General features: G+C 38.8%; 1 pseudogene across 1 annotated transcript; it reads right to left on the bottom strand.

Annotated features, from left to right (window-relative positions):
- Positions 1–248: 248 nt before the first annotated feature.
- LOC308564924 (NXPE family member 4-like) lies at positions 249–3,548 on the bottom strand (annotated as a pseudogene). The gene is made up of 2 exons: positions 3,363–3,548; positions 249–739 (listed from the first exon to the last, which is right to left on the bottom strand). The product of its transcript is annotated as an NXPE family member 4-like (transcript).
- Between the last annotated feature and the right edge of the window lie 4,729 nt (positions 3,549–8,277).

The raw sequence follows: 8,277 nt of genomic DNA, 5'->3' as shown, positions 1-8,277 counted from the left end.
GTACAGGGTAGAAGGGATCAATGGGGGGAAAGGGGACATTTTTAATACTCTCAACAATAAAGATAAATTAAAAATAAAGAAGTAACTAATTTGGTTGAATTGGTGGTTTATGGATCAGCTGTAGTGCAAATGATCTCATGTTAACGGGGAATTCAGAGCTAAACACAGAACCTGGCATGTTTTTAATTAAGTGCATGAATTTCAGAGGTATGTATTATTTAGCAAATACAGTTTAACAATATATTAATTTAATTTCTTACTACAGAGTGAGGCAGGTGGACATGATTTGTGCCATATCCAATTGTTACATTCCAGGCATCAACGATATCCACATTGAGATCCTGGAACGTGTTCTTTATGGCAAGATATTGAATGTAACCATGAAAATCACCAAATCTCTCCATGTCACTGCATCTCCTTGATGTTTTCTGCTTTGATGATAACCGCAGTGTCTGGAATTCTCAGAAGAAGATGCTGAGCAGGTTCACACACATCGAGAGCCCTTCAGGTAAAAACATCAATGGAAATGGGTCTGAAATGCTGGCCCAGAGAAATAACAATGGTAATATTATTTCTTTCTCCACTTCTGTCGGTTACCTGGGCAATGTGCTCAATCTCTTTGATGGAATAGGTCAGTATCTAATCGAGGGATAACCATGTTTTTGCCACTGGATGGTGATATTCTTAACAAAGTTCACAGCAAGGTGGTGTTGAACTTTTCCAGATTCATGCAGATCCACTCACTTCAGGGCTGGTGACAAACAAGTAACTCCCAAATGAAAGGAGAATGAAGTGATGAAGATCATAAAGACGGAAGGAAAGATTTGGTGCTTTAATTGAGTAAGTGAAGGAATAGTTTTGAAAAGCATTTGAACAACCAAAAGAGTTAAACAAATAAGAAATTATATATGTCTCCTTGTAAAACCATGAAGAACTGAGTAGCCTGGGGACGGTGCGTATTGGAGGGTGCTATGGCAGTTCTGTAGGTATTATTTTTGTAGATTTTGTTAACTGTAGACTAAACTCCTTTGAAGATAGAGAAGGTACTAATTTATGTCTTTACATTTTAAAAAACAAGTAAACCCATTTTTCCAAATACTCTGCAAAATTCTTAAAGACTGGAACTATGTTCTCTACTTCTGTGTTTCCTTCACATATGCATGGAATGGTACTGAGTACATCATCTATAATAATAGTTTTAATAATCCTTTGGGAAGGACTTGCCAGTTTACAAAGCATATATTGGGACTGATATATTCATTCACCTCAAAGCATGTGCGTTCTCTCCCTCCCCCCCCCCCCACTTAATTGCCATGTTATAGAAAAGAAAATCAAGAGATAAAATGACCTGCTCAATATTACACAGCTAGTAAGTGACAGAATTTGCATTTAAATTTGAAGGTGCTCCCAATTCTTATGAAAGTATTCTACCCAATCTTAAAACTTCTGAAAGTAGGAGGATAATATGAACGGACTAAAACAAAGTCCTTTCATTTGTCCATTGTTAATTAGACCCTTATCAGACTACCAGGGCCAGCTGCTTTGTAGTTAGAACTTCTGAGGAAAATGTGTATAAAAGAATTTTTATTGCTTTGTAGCATGTACTGTCTTATGGAGTAAAGGGCTACATTTAAAGTCTTAATCCAGTGAGGTTTGAAAATGGAGATGCTGGAGGACTGGTGGGAGGAAAATGGCAGAATTATATTTTTTATTCTGCTTCCATCTCATTTCAATTTCCTTTTCCAAAGCACACTAAGGAGGAATAGAATTTAACTTTTAATAAAATGTGCAACAGATGTTTTGCTACCACAATGTAAAAGATTAGTCAGAAGGTAAGTTAACTTAGTAACTTAGTACTTTCTATAACCTTAGAGACCCACTGTTAAGGAACATGATGCTAATGGTTATTACCAGACGCCTTTTTTTTGGTATGTTTTTATTGATTTCAGAGAGAGGAAAGGAAAGGGAGAGAGATAGAAACAGCAGTGATGAGAGTCATTAATTAGATGCCTCCTGCACGCGCCCTACTGGGGATTGAGCCTGCAACCTGGACATGTGCCCCTACCGAGAATTGAACCAAGATCTCCTGGTTCATAGGTCGATCCTCAACCACCGAGCCACACCAGCCGGACCAGACCCCTAATTTTATAGATGAGAAAACTGAGGTCCTGAAAAGTCAATCATTTACCAGAGGGCACATCTCCCATCTGTTGGGAATTTTACTTATAGCTTGGAGCCGAGGCCCTACTGCTTTCCATTTTTATTGGGAAGATCAGCTTATTGGGAAGATTTGAGTACACAAATGTGGTATCATGTCAAGAGGGCCAGGGTGGAGCCATGCCAGCTGCACTGATAAGAGCCAGGGCCCAGGCAGTGACAGTTTTCCTGGTACAAGTGCTAAGATGTATTAGGGGATTCCGAGTTATGATTAGTACATCCTTGATTTAGTAAAAAGAACAATTGGACTAGGATTCTAGCAACTGGATTCTAGCCCCAATTCTGACATTAACTAAGGACAACAACTGCAAAAGCTGTCACTTACTGGGCATTTTCTGTGTGTCCTTGTGCCTTGCAATGTGTTACTTCATTTCATTTAATCATTTTCATAACAGCCACTAGATATCATTGTTACTCCGGGTGGGCTGGTGAAGAAAATGAGACATAGAAAATAAGTAACATGACCAAGGCCATGGCTCCTAAGTGGCACAGCCTGGGTCTGCTACACTCCAAAGCCCATGCTTTTCCCCATTGCACCTACCTGATGCAAAGCCGTTGCCTTTTTCCTGGTGTGTGTCCTTTCATAACAGTGATAGTAGCTTATGTCAGAGAGAACTTACCATAGAGCAAGAAGTATTCTAAATGCACTGAATACATTGCCTCCTTTTACCAGGAGGGTACTATTTTCATCTCCATTTTACAGATTAAGAAACTGAGGGGCACAGTGGTTACGTAACTTGCTGAAGGCCACCCCAATTGGACATGAGAAGCCAGATTTTGATTCCAGACCGTCTGGATGTAGATTCCACACTCTTAATCATGATGCCAACTGTAGAAGGTGGACAATACAATATCTCATCTTCAGCTCTGTCCACGATTTTCTGAGCACACTGGGTGAATACTTTTGTGTGAGTTCTGCAGAGACAGGGATGAAACAAACTGTCCGACACTGGCTCCCTTCAGTCAGATAAGTGTGTTCTTTTAAAGGAAAGATAACAATGTCTTAAGAAAAGTTTTGTTGTGTTATGATTAAGAGACACACACAAAAAGAGGCATTTCCCATATTTCTTTTTCTCCTTAAAATGAAAAAGAGGTTTCTGAAAGGGAGATGAGCAATGGCTTAGACCGAGGCATGCTGTTAATACTGCCTCTGAGGTATTCATTCCACTGGCAGATTGTGCATGCACCCGTTAGATACATGAATTCTCCTCGCAGGCATTCTTTCATTTCAACTGGAGCCAAACTGCAGGAGACAGGATTCCATGTATCTTTCCAGACATGTCCAAGGGGGGGACTGTGGATGCCATTCCAAACTTGCATTTCTTCTTCATTGGAATTGTTTATCTTGCCAGAGAATCAGTAGGATGGGACCTTCTAGAATATCATATTATCCATCAGTATTTATTAAGGACCCACTGTCTTTCTAAGTATTCTCTTAATAGGGCATGAGGGTGGTGGAATGGCCTTATTGAAGCACCATCCTCTTAATGAGTTATCTTTCAGTAAAGTTTTTCTCTGATATGAATTTTCTAAATGATGCACATTAATGTTCATTATAGAGAAAATGTTTTCTCCAAGAAAAAGGCCTTCTGGGTAACATTTAAGTATTTGTTTGCCTTCTTATGAAGGTAAAGTAATCAATTCTTGCTTAGTAATGAAGCTCAATTATTATGTCATTTAATCCACTTTATTCCCATGGTTGTCATAGTCTATCACATTGTCTTAACTGCCACCATCAAACTGTAAATCTTGTGAGTTAAATGCAAAACGATATAAGAAAATGAATAATTAGTTTGTTTGGGGACCTGGACAATCCACGTGGCTATGGCTGTAGGCTGGAGCATAGTCCTAGAGGTCCAAGAAGAGCCAGACATTAACCTATTAGTCACTGTGGAGAGCCTGGGGTCTGAGGGGCTGAATTGTCTAGGATGCTGAGGAGCCCTTGGCAAGCCTGATGCAGTGATTATACACCAACCAAAGGAAGGAGTGTAACATCTGGTATGAGTGTACTTGTGTATCCTGGGTGAAAATGCCATTTTCTACCTCTAGGTACATATTTACACTTCAGTGTGAATAAGTTTATTAGTGATTAGAAGGCTGTTAATGCTGAACTTGCAGGGATACAAAAGCTTCTGCCTTAAATCATTTTATATAAGGATTTCCTAGGATGTTTGGAGACAAACATACTGAAGAAAAATTAAGAAATGTAAATATGGAAGTGCTACTTTGTATGTAAAATGTCACCTCACCTTTGGAGAAGTGACAAAGACCAAGAAAGGGAAATTGTAATGAAATGGCTCCTAGACAGCAGGTTGGAAACCTCTACATGGTGATTCTTGTGATGTGGTTGGTGCTGATGGTGATGGTGTGGGGAGGTAAAAACTTCAGTGTACATTAGGAGAGAGCTTTGACATCTGAAAGTTATTGTGTTAAACAGGCAGGTAATCTTTGCCTGATAAGTAGATTGATGATGGGAGTTACAGCTACTAAAACAGGTTTATGATATCCTAGTGATTTCAATCATTTATTCACTTAGGTATCTGGGGTCTTGGCCTACCATACACAAACCCAATGAACAGAGTACCAATAAGAGTTGTATTAGTGAACAGGTCCAGCAGAAAGTAGAAACCCTTTAAATGAGCCTAGTACAAAGTACAACCTATCAAACATAGGGAGAACTTACTATTGCATTTGATGACATTAGTGGTGTTAAAGTTTTCCATAATCTCTACACCCACTATTGACCTTAAAGAAACAAATACAGAAATTAATCTGCATGTGGACCCAAAGATCAGGAAACAGGGTCCAAGATGATAGTTGCATAGGAGAATGATGGACTCAACCCCTCTCATGTGCACACTGAAATATACACCTATATATAAATCAGTTACTCCTGAGAGACAACAGAGGGCTGAATGAACAGCTTCTGAACAACAGATGAGAGAAAGAGATCACATAGAGGAGGCTGAGAAACTGTGGGAGCTTTCTGGGAGCTGTGATGACTCTGAGATCAGAGGTGCTGGTGAGTGCCCTTGTTTATGCCCCCCTCCACCTCGATAGGGCAGGCGGGAGTTCTGTTCAGGTGCTTTTGCCTGTCTTCCAGGTTACCACAGTGTGTTTCCAATCACACTGCCAGGAGCCCATTTTGGCTCTGAACAAGGCAAGCAAGTAGGATCAACCTTGCCTGGAGCCAGTTTAGCCCAGCAAGCAGTGCCCCAGGCACCATAAGCACTCACCCAGTTCCAACTGGCCTACCCAAACAACCCAGCATACACAGCCTACACAAAGGTCACTTCTACACAAGACTACTTTCTGTATAACAAATGAGAGAAAGACTGTATAGAGAAGGCTGGGGAGCCAGCAGAGCTCTCTGGGGACTGGAAGAATTCTTCAGGGTTGGAAGTGCTGGTGATCAACATGGTTTATGTCCTCCTTGACCTTGAAAGGACAGGTGGGAGCTCAACCCAGGTGCTCTGGTCTATCTACAGGTTCACCACAGAGTGTTCCCAGGACACATCATGTGAGCCCCTATTGGCTCTGAATAAAGGGAGCAAAGAGGATCCATGGATCATTACTACAAGCACCTGGCCTCACTGCTCAGAGCTGCTCCTGCTCAGTGGACTAGTGCCCAAGAAACCATAGGCACCTACTCAGCTCGAACTGGCCTGCCCAAGCCACCCAGCACATAAGACAAAACCACCTGGCACACAGAGGTCACTTGTACACAAGGCTGCTTTTTCAAGACAAGGAGATATAGCTATTTTGTCTAATTCATATAAACAAACATGAAAAGTAAAACAGAATGGAAAGACAGGAGAATATCTCTCAAAGGAACAAGAAAATCTCCAGAAAAAACAAAACCCTAAGAAAATGGAGATAAGTAGTTTGCCTGATAAAGAATTAAAAAAAAAAAAAAAAGATTATAAGAATACTCAGCAAACTTGGGAAGTGGGTAGAGGAACTTAGGGAAAAAACTTCAACAAAGAGTTAAAAAGTATAATTAAGAACCAAGTAGAGCTAAAGAATACAATAATTAAAATGAAAAATACATTAAAAGGAGTCAATAACAAATTTGCTAATACAGAAGAATGGATCAGTGATCTAGAAGACAGACTAGTGGAAACAAACTATTCAGACAACAAAAAGAAAATAATGAATAAAAACTGACAATAGTTGAAGGGACAACATCAAGCATTCACAATATAGGCACCCTAGAAGGAGAAGAAAGGAGAAAGGAACAGAAACTTTATTTGAAGAAATAACCTCGAAAAAGAAACAGACATCAAGGTCTAGGAAAAACAGAGAGCTCCAAACAAGATGAACCCAAACAAACCTACACCAAGACATATTATAATTAAAATGTCACAAGTTAAAGAGACAATTTTGAAGGCAGCAAGAGTAAAACAATGAGCTAGTTACATACAAAGGAAACCCTGTAAGGCTATCAGTTGATTTCTCAGCAGCAACTTTATAGGCCAAAAGGGAGTGGTAGGACATCTTTAAAGTAGGAACCAACAACCTAGAATAATTCACCCAGCAAAGTAATTATTCAAAATTGAAGGGGAGATAAAGAGTTTCCCAGACAAGCAAAAACTACAGGAGTTCATTACCATTAAATTAGCTTGTTAGGAAACGTTAAAGGTCTTCTTTAAGCAGAAAAGTAAAGACCATAACTAGAAATAACAAAATATGAGAAAAGAAAAAATTTCACAGGCAAGCCAGATATTTAATAAATACCGTGAATTGGACATTTAAAAAGCTACTACAAAGGTCAAAAGATAAAAGTACCAAACTCAACTCAAAGTACAATGAGTAGTTAGGAGATACACAAAACAAAAAAAAAAATCTAAATTATGACATCAAAAATGTTAAGCATGGACAAGGTGTAAAAATGTAGTCCTTTTAGGGTATATTTGAACTTAAATGCCTATCAGCTTAAAATACACTGCTATGGATATAGAATGATATACATAAACCTCATGGTAACCATAAACCAAAAACCTGTAAAAGATACACACAGAATAGAAAGGAACCCAAACAAAACATTAAAGAAAACCAGCAAACCATAAGGGAAGAGATCAGGAGAAGAAAGGAAGAGAGAACTACAGAAACAACCAAAAGGCAATGAACAAATGGCAATAAGTACATACTTATCATTAATTACTTTAAATGTAAATGGATTAAACGCTGCAATGAAAAGACATAGGGTGGCTGAATGGATTAAAAATATGACTCATCTATATGCTGCTTCTAAGAGATTCATTTCAAATTGGAAAACACATACAGATTGAAAATAAAGGGATGGAAAAAGATATTCCATGCAAATAGAAACGAAAAGAAAGCTAGGGTAGCAATATTCATATCAGACAAAATAGGCTTTAAAACAAAGACTATAAAAAAAAGACAAAGAAGGACATTACATAATAATAAAGAGTCAATCCAAGAAGGGGATGCAACAATTGTAAAATATTTATGCACCCAACATAAGAGAACATAAAAAATAAAGGAAATATTAATGGACATAAATGGAGAAATTCACAGTAATATAATTAACAGGTGGGTATTTTAATACCCCCTCACATCAATGGATAGACCACTAGAGAACCCCGAGGGTAGAGAGGAGAAACTTACATGTACAAATAAATGAACTAGTCCTAAACTTTAAATTCTCTCCCATTTCTACCTATAGGTGCACTACTGTCATTTTGTTTGGGACAGTAGTTCCTTGTGTGAGATTTTTCTGTACATTATAGTGTGTTTACTATCCGCAGCCCCTTGTCCATAAAGAGTGTAGTAACCCAGCATCTTTATAGCAACCCCAAAATTTCCCTCACACATTTCCAAATACCACCTTTGGTTGAGTACCTCTGGTTTAGACGATTAGATCCCAAGAGGACTGCAGCTCTTGAGAAAAGGCATGCTTGTGTGGAGGTAAAGAAAGTCACTTAAAGTGAGTGTTGCATTATGTATGTGAGGCACTGAATGGGAAGTTGGTGAGGACAGACTAAAACAGGGTTAGCACTGAATAACCCTTGTAAGAATCTCTGTTAACTCAATACC

This window comes from Miniopterus schreibersii, assembly GCF_964146895.1.
Source record: "Miniopterus schreibersii genome assembly, chromosome: 12".
In the NCBI taxonomy this organism is placed as follows: Eukaryota; Metazoa; Chordata; class Mammalia; order Chiroptera; family Miniopteridae; genus Miniopterus; species Miniopterus schreibersii.
This window is presented reverse-complemented; position numbering and strand designations above follow the sequence as displayed.